We start from the raw sequence: 7,311 nt of genomic DNA, 5'->3' as shown, positions 1-7,311 counted from the left end.
GGAATTCTACCCGGCCGGGGACCACCGCGAGGCGGATGGGTGGTCACCGAGGTCCCGCCGGCTGGTCCGCGGGCCATTTAGGGTCCCGCGAGTTAGCGATCGCGGCCCGGAATTCTAGCCGGCCGGGGACCACCGCGAGGCGGATAGGTCTTCACCGAGGTCCCGCCGGCTGGTCCGCGGGCCATTTAGGGTCCCGCGAGGTACCGATCGCGGTCCGGAATTCTACCCGGCCGGGGACCACCGCGAGGCGGATGGGTGGTCACCGAGGTCCCGCCGGCTGGTCCGCGGGCCATTTAGGGTCCCGCGAGTTCGCGGTCGCGGTCCGGAATTCTAGCCGGCCGGGGACCACCGCGAGGCGGATGGGTGGTCACCGAGGTCCCGCCGGCTGGTCCGCGGGCCATTTAGGGTCCCGCGAGGTACCGATCGCGGCCCGGAATTCTAGCCGGCCGGGGACCACCGCGAGGCGGATGGGTCTTCACCGAGGTCCCGCCGGCTGGTCCGCGGGCCATTTAGGGTCCCGCGAGTTAGCGATCGCGGTCCGGAATTCTAGCCGGCCGGGAACCACCGCGAGGCGGATGGGTGCTCACCGAGGTCCCGCCGGCTGGTCCGCGGGCCATTTAGGGTCCCGCGAGGTACCGATCGCGGTCCGGAATTCTACCCGGCCAGGGACCACCGCGAGGCGGATGGGTGGTCACCGAGGTCCCGCCGGCTGGTCCGCGGGCCATTTAGGGTCCCGCGAGTTAGCGATCGCGGTCCGGAATTCTAGCCGGCCCGGAGCCACCCAGAGGCCGTGCACACGCGCCGGGTGGCCGGAAATACCTCCAGCCGAGCGGACATGCACTTTGTAAGCACCTTGGACGAGATGGCTGAGCCTTACTCGACTTCCAGCACCCCGGCTAAGCGTTCTCCACGGCCCGCTGTGCTTCCAGAAGACCTCCAGCCGGTCCTCATGGTGCTTTACTCCTCACTCTCTAAGCCGGCCCAGGCTTCCAGCACCCCGGCTAAGCGTTCTCCACGGCCCGCTGTGCTTCCAGAAGACCTCCAGACGGTCCTCATGGTGCTTTACTCCTCACTCTTTAAGCCGAACGAGGCTTCCAGCACCCCGGCTAAGCATTTTACGCGGCCCGCCGAGCCTCCACAGCACTTCCAGCCGGTTCCACGGCTGCTTTCCTCCTCACTGTTTAAGCCGAACGAGGCTTCCAGAGCCCCGGCTAAGCGTTTTGCGCGGCCCGCTGAGCTTCCAGAGCACCTCCAGCCGGTTCCCCGGCTGCTTTCCTCCTCACTTTCTAAGCCGCCCGAGGCTTCCAGAGCCCCGGCTAAGCGTTCTCCACGTCCCGTTGATCTCCCCGGAGGTCGTAACGGGGAATTACCTCCCTCCAGCGGACACGGCGGGTAAATACGCCACCTCTCGCACTTAGCGCACACACCCGTTGCTGCGCGTCCGGTGGCACTTTGAGCGGCCAAACGGCGGGAGTAACAGTCACTCTCTTAAGTTAGGCTCATTTGACATTTTCTTGAACGGTTCGTGGATAAATATGTGATATATACTACATATGATCGCATTTATAGTCAAATCTTTTCAAAATGTCATTCTCCGGGTGCATTCCTCCTCGCTTCTTAAGCCGAACGAGGCTTCCAGAGCCCCGGTTAAGCGTTTTACGTGGCCCGCCGAGCCTCCACAGCACCTCCAGCCGGTTCTCCGGGTGCTCCCATCCTCACTGTTTAAGCCGAACGAGGCTTCCAGAGCCCCGGCTAAGCGTTTTACGCGGCCCGCTGAACTTCCACAGCACCTCCAGCCGGTTCTCCGGGTGCTCCCATCCTCACTGTTTAAGCCGAACGAGGCTTCCAGAGCCCCGGCTAAGCGTTTTACGCGGCCCGCTGAGCTTCCACCGCACCTCCAGCCGGTTCCCCGGCTGCTTTCCTCCTCACTGTTTAAGCCGAACGAGGCTTCCAGAGCCCCGGCTAAGCGTTTTGCGCGGCTCGCCGAACTTCCACAGCACCTCCAGCCGGTCCTCGGGGTGCTTTCTTCCCAACTATTGACGCCCGAGGAGGCTTCCAGCACCCCGGCTAAGCGTTCTCCGCGTCCCGCTGATCTTCCCGGAGCTTGTAACGGGGAAATACCTCCCTCTAGCGGACACGGCGGGTAAATACGCCACCTCTCGCACTTAGCGCACACACCCGTTGCTGCGCGTCTGATGGCACTTTGAGCGGCCAAACGGCGGGAGTAACTGTCACTCTCTTAAGGTAGGCTCACTTGAGATTTTTTTAACCGTCCGCGGAGGCGACCGGGACCACCGGGACAGCCGGGAGGCCGTGCGCGCGGGCCAAGTGGCCGAAAATAGCTCCAGGCCGACCGGATCGGCTAGTTGTAGGCACCGCGGATGAGATCGCGGAGCATTATTCGACTTCCAGCGGCCCGTGCGCTCACGCACGCCGCCCGGCACCTCCGGGAGGCCGTGCGCATGCGCAAGTTGCCGAAAATAGCTCCTAGCCGACCGGATCGGCTGTTTGTGAGCACCGCGGATGAGATCGCGGAGCTTCATCCGACTTCCAGCGGCCGGTGCGCTCGCGCACTCCACCCGGCACCTCCGGGAGGCCGTGCGCGCGCGCCAAGTGGCCCAAAATAGCTCCAGCCCAGCGGATCTGCACTCCGCGGATGAGATCGCGGAGCTTTTTTCGACTTCCAGCGGCCGGCGCGCACGACGAGCGGACCCGGTGACGGTCCAGCTCCACCCGGTACCTCGCACGGCCCGCTTCTCCCCCCCGCGCGGACTTCCGAGCGCTCGGGGAGACGTTCGGAAGCCGCCGGTGACGTTGGAGCGGGGAAATACCTCCCTCCAGCGGACACGGCGAGTAAATACACCTTCGGCCAAACGGCGGGAGTAACTATGACTCTCTTAAGGTAGCGGCACTCGACATCTTTTTCACGGTTCGTGGACGACCCGGCCGGTTCTCGGGGGTGCTTTTTCTCCTAACTCTTGACCCCCGAGGAGGCTTCCAGAGCCCCGGCTAAGCGTTTTACGCGGCCCGCTGAACTTCCACAGCACCTCCAGCCGGTTCTCCGGGTGCTCCCATCCTCACTGTTTAAGCCGAACGAGGCTTCCAGAGCCCCGGCTAAGCGTTTTACGCGGCCCGCCGAGCTTCCACAGCACCTCCAGCCGGTTCTCATGATGCATTCCTCCTCACTTTCTAAGCCGAACGAGGCTTCCAGAGCCTCGGCTAAGCGTTTTACGCGGCCCGCTGAGCTTCCACAGCACCTCCAGCCGGTTCCCCGGGTGCTTTCCTCCTCACTATTTAAGCCGAACGAGGCTTCCAGAGCCTCGGCGAAGCGTTTTACGCGGCCCGCTGGACTTCCAGAGCACCTCCAGCCGGTTCCCCGGGTGCTTTCCTTCTCACTGTTTAAGCCGAACTAGGCTTCCAGAGCCCCGGCTAAGCGTTTTACGCGGCCCGCCGAGCCTCCACAGCACTTCCAGGCGGTTCTCCGGGTGCTTCACTCCTCACTCTTTAAGCCGAACGAGGCTTCCAGAGCCCCGGCTAAGCGTTTTACGCGGCCCGCTGAGCTTCCACCGCACCTCCAGCCGGTTCCCCGAGTGCTTTACTCCTCACTTTCTAAGCCGAACGAGGCTTCCAGAGCCCCGGCTAAGCGTTCTCCGCGTCCCGCTGATCTTCCCGGAGCTTGTAACGGGGAAATACCTCCCTCTAGCGGACACGGCGGGTAAATACGCCACCTCTCGCACTTAGCGCACACTCGCGTTGCTGCGCGTCTGATGGCACTTTGAGCGGCCAAACGGCGGGAGTAACTGTCACTCTCTTATGGTAGGCTCACTTGAGATTTTTTTAACCGTCCGCGGAGGCTACCGGGACCACCGGGACAGCCGGGAGGCCGTGCGCGGGCCAAGTGGCCGAAAATAGCTCCAAGCCCAGCGGATCGGCTGTTTGCAAGCACCGCGGATGAGATCGCGGAGCTTTATCCGACTTCCAGCGGCCGGTGCGCTCGCGCACTCCACCCGGCACCTCCGGGAGGCCGTGCGCGCGCGCCAAGTGGCCCAAAATAGCTCCAGCCCAGCGGATCGGCTCTTTACAAGCACCGCGGATGAGATCGCGGAGCATTATTCGACTTCCAGCGGCCCGTGCGCTCACGCACTCCACCCGGCACCTCCGGGAGGCCGTGCGCGCGCGCCAAGTGGCCGAAAATAGCTCCAAGACGACCGGATCGGCTGTTTACAAGCTCCGCGGATGAGATCGCGGAGCTTTATGCGACTTCCAGCGGCCGGTGCGCTCGCGCACTCCACCCGGCACCTCCGGGAGGCCGTGCGCGCGCGCCAAGTGGCCCAAAATAGCTCCAGCCCAGCGGATCTGCACTTTACAAGCTCCGCGGATGAGATCGCGGAGCTTCATTCGACTTCCAGCGGCCGGTGCGCTCGCGCACTCCACGCGGCACCATCCGGGAGGCCGTGCGCGCGCGCCAAGTGGCCCAAAATAGCTCCAGCCCAGCGGATCGGCTGTTTACAAGCACCGCGGATGAGATCGCGGAGCTTTATTCGACTTCCAGCGGCCGGCGCGCACGACGAGCGGACCAGGTGACGGTCCAGCTCCACACGGTACCTCGCACGGCCCGCTTCTCCCCCCCGCGCGGACTTCCGAGCGCTCGGAGAGACGTTCGGAAGCCGCCGGTGACGTTGGAGCGGGGAAATACCTCCCTCCAGCGGACACGGCGAGTAAATACACCTTCGGCCAAACGGCGGGAGTAACTATGACTCTCTTAAGGTAGCGGCACTCGACATCTTTTTCACGGTTCGTGGAGGACCCGGCCGGTTCTCGGGGGTGCTTTTTCTCCTAACTCTCGACGCCCGAGGAGGCTTCCAGAGCCCCGGCTAAGCGTTTTCCGCTGGCCGATGAGCTTCCAGAGCACCTCCAGCCGGTTCTCATGGGGCTTTCCTCCTAACTCTTGAAGCCCGAGGAGGCTTCCAGAGCCCCGGCTAAGCGTTTTACGCGGCCCGCCGAGCTTCCACAGCACCTCCAGCCGGTTCTCATGATGCATTCCTCCTCACTTTCTAAGCCGAACGAGGCTTCCAGAGCCCCGGCTAAGCGTTTTACGCGGCCCGCCGAGCTTCCACAGCACCTCCAGCCGGTTCTCATGATGCATTCCTCCTCACTTTCTAAGCCGAACGCGGCTTCCAGAGCCCCGGCTAAGCGTTTTACGCGGCCCGCTGGACTTCCACAGCACCTCCAGCCGGTTCCCCGAGTGCTTTCCACCTCACTTTCTAAGCCGAACGAGGCTCCAAGCGCCCCGGCTAAGCGTTCTCCGCGTCCCGGTGATCTTCCCGGAGGTCGTAACGGGGAAATACCTCCCTCCAGCGGACACGGAGAGAAATTACACCGCCTCTCGCACACAGGCGGGTAAACGGCGGGAGTAACTATGACTCTCTTAAGGTAGCCTGACTTGACATCTGTTTAACGGTTCGTGGATAAATACATGATATATACAACTTATGCTCGCATTTACAGCCAAATAATATAAAGTGAGCATTCGGTTATAAACATTGTATTCATAATGTTTATAGGTGATGTTAATATTTATATATTTAATGTTTATAGGTGATGTTAATATTTATATATTTAATGTTTATAGGTGATGTTAATATTTATATATTTATTTTGTACATCATGTTATGGTTGTACGACACTTGCTATAGGATCATGATGTGATCATATCGGCGGGAGTCGGCCCGGGCTCCGGGTGAAGAGGCCGAATTCTCGACACTCGCGGCCGACCGGGGAACCAGCAGAGGCGGACGCATCGCGGTGCGAGAGCCCTTGGCACTTAGAAAAAATTTGGCAAAAGTCGCTCCGGGCTCCGGGTGGAGAGGCCGAATTATCGCCACTCGCGGCCGACCGGGGAACCAGCAGAGGCGGACGCATCGCGGCGCGAGAGCCCTTGGCACTTAGAAAAAAAATGGCAAAAGTCGCTCCGGGCTCCGGGTGAAGAGGCCGAATTCTCGCCACTCGCGGCCGACCGGGGAACCAGCGAAGGCGGGTAAGCTTTCTAGGGAGCCCCGCCGGCTGGTCCGCGGGCCGAACGTGGTCCCGTAAAGTACCGACAGCGGACGCCGACCCACGCCCGGTAAGAACCACCGAGAGGCGGACACGCTCTCCGACGAGCCCCGCCGGCCGTTCCGCGGCGGGAAATGCGCCCTCTGGCGGACACGCCGTTGTAAATGAATGGGCTTTGGCACTTAGTGCATTTTCGCAAAAGTTGAGCCGCGCTCCGGGCGAAGAGGCCGAATTCTCGCTACTCGCGGCCGACCGGGGAACCAGCGAAGGCGGGTAAGCTTTCAAGAGAGCCCCGCCGGCTGGTCCGCGGGCCGAACGTGGTCCCGTAAAGTACCGACAGCGGACGGCGACCCACGCCCGGCAGGAACCACCGAGAGGCGGACACGCTCTCCGACGAGCCCCGCCGGCCGGTCCGCGGCGGGAAATGCGCCCTCTGGCGGACACGCCGTTGTAAATGAATGGGCTTTGGCACTTAGTGCATTTTCGCAAAAGTTGAGCCGCGCTCCGGGCGAAGAGGCCGAATTCTCGCCACTCGTGGCCGACCAGGGAACCAGCGAAGGCGGGTAAGCTTTCAAGAGAGCCCCGCCGGCTGGTCCGCGGGCCGATTATGGTCCCGTCACCCACCGACAGCGGACGCCGACCCACGCCCGGCAAGGAACCACCCAGAGGCGGACACGCTCTCCGACGAGCCCCGCCGTCCGGTCCGCGGCGGGAAATGCGCCCTCTGGCGGACACGCCGTTGTAAATGAATGGGCTTTGGCACTTAGTGCATTTTCGCAAATGTCGCTCCGCGCTCCGGGCGAAGAGGCCGAATTCTCGCCACTCGTGGCCGACCAGGGAACCAGCGAAGGCGGGTAAGCTCTCAAGAGAGCCCCGCCGGCTGGTCCGCGGGCCGATTGCGGTCCCGTAAAGTACCGACAGCGGACGCCGACCCACGCCCGGCAAGGACCACCGAGAGGCGGATACGCTCTCCGACGAGCCCCGCCGGCCGGTCCGCGGCGGGAAACGCGCCCTCTGGCGGACACGCCGTTGTAAATGAATGGGCTTTGGCACTTAGTGCATTTTCGCTTAAGTTGAGCCGCGCTCCGGGCGAAGAGGCCGAATTATCGCTACTCGTGGCCGACCGGGGAACCAGCGAAGGCGGGTGGGCTTTTCCATAGAGCCCCGCCGGCTGGTCCGCGGGCCAATTATGGTCCCGTCACCTACCGACAGCGGACGCCGATCCACGCCCGGCAAGGACCACCCAGAGGCGGATAA

This window comes from Syngnathus floridae, unplaced genomic scaffold (genome assembly GCF_059516105.1).
Source record: "Syngnathus floridae isolate MCC-2025c unplaced genomic scaffold, RoL_Sflo_1.0 HiC_scaffold_390, whole genome shotgun sequence".
Classification (NCBI taxonomy): domain Eukaryota; kingdom Metazoa; phylum Chordata; class Actinopteri; order Syngnathiformes; family Syngnathidae; genus Syngnathus; species Syngnathus floridae.
The sequence above is the reverse complement of the archived record's forward strand: the minus strand, read 5'-3'. Positions refer to the sequence as shown.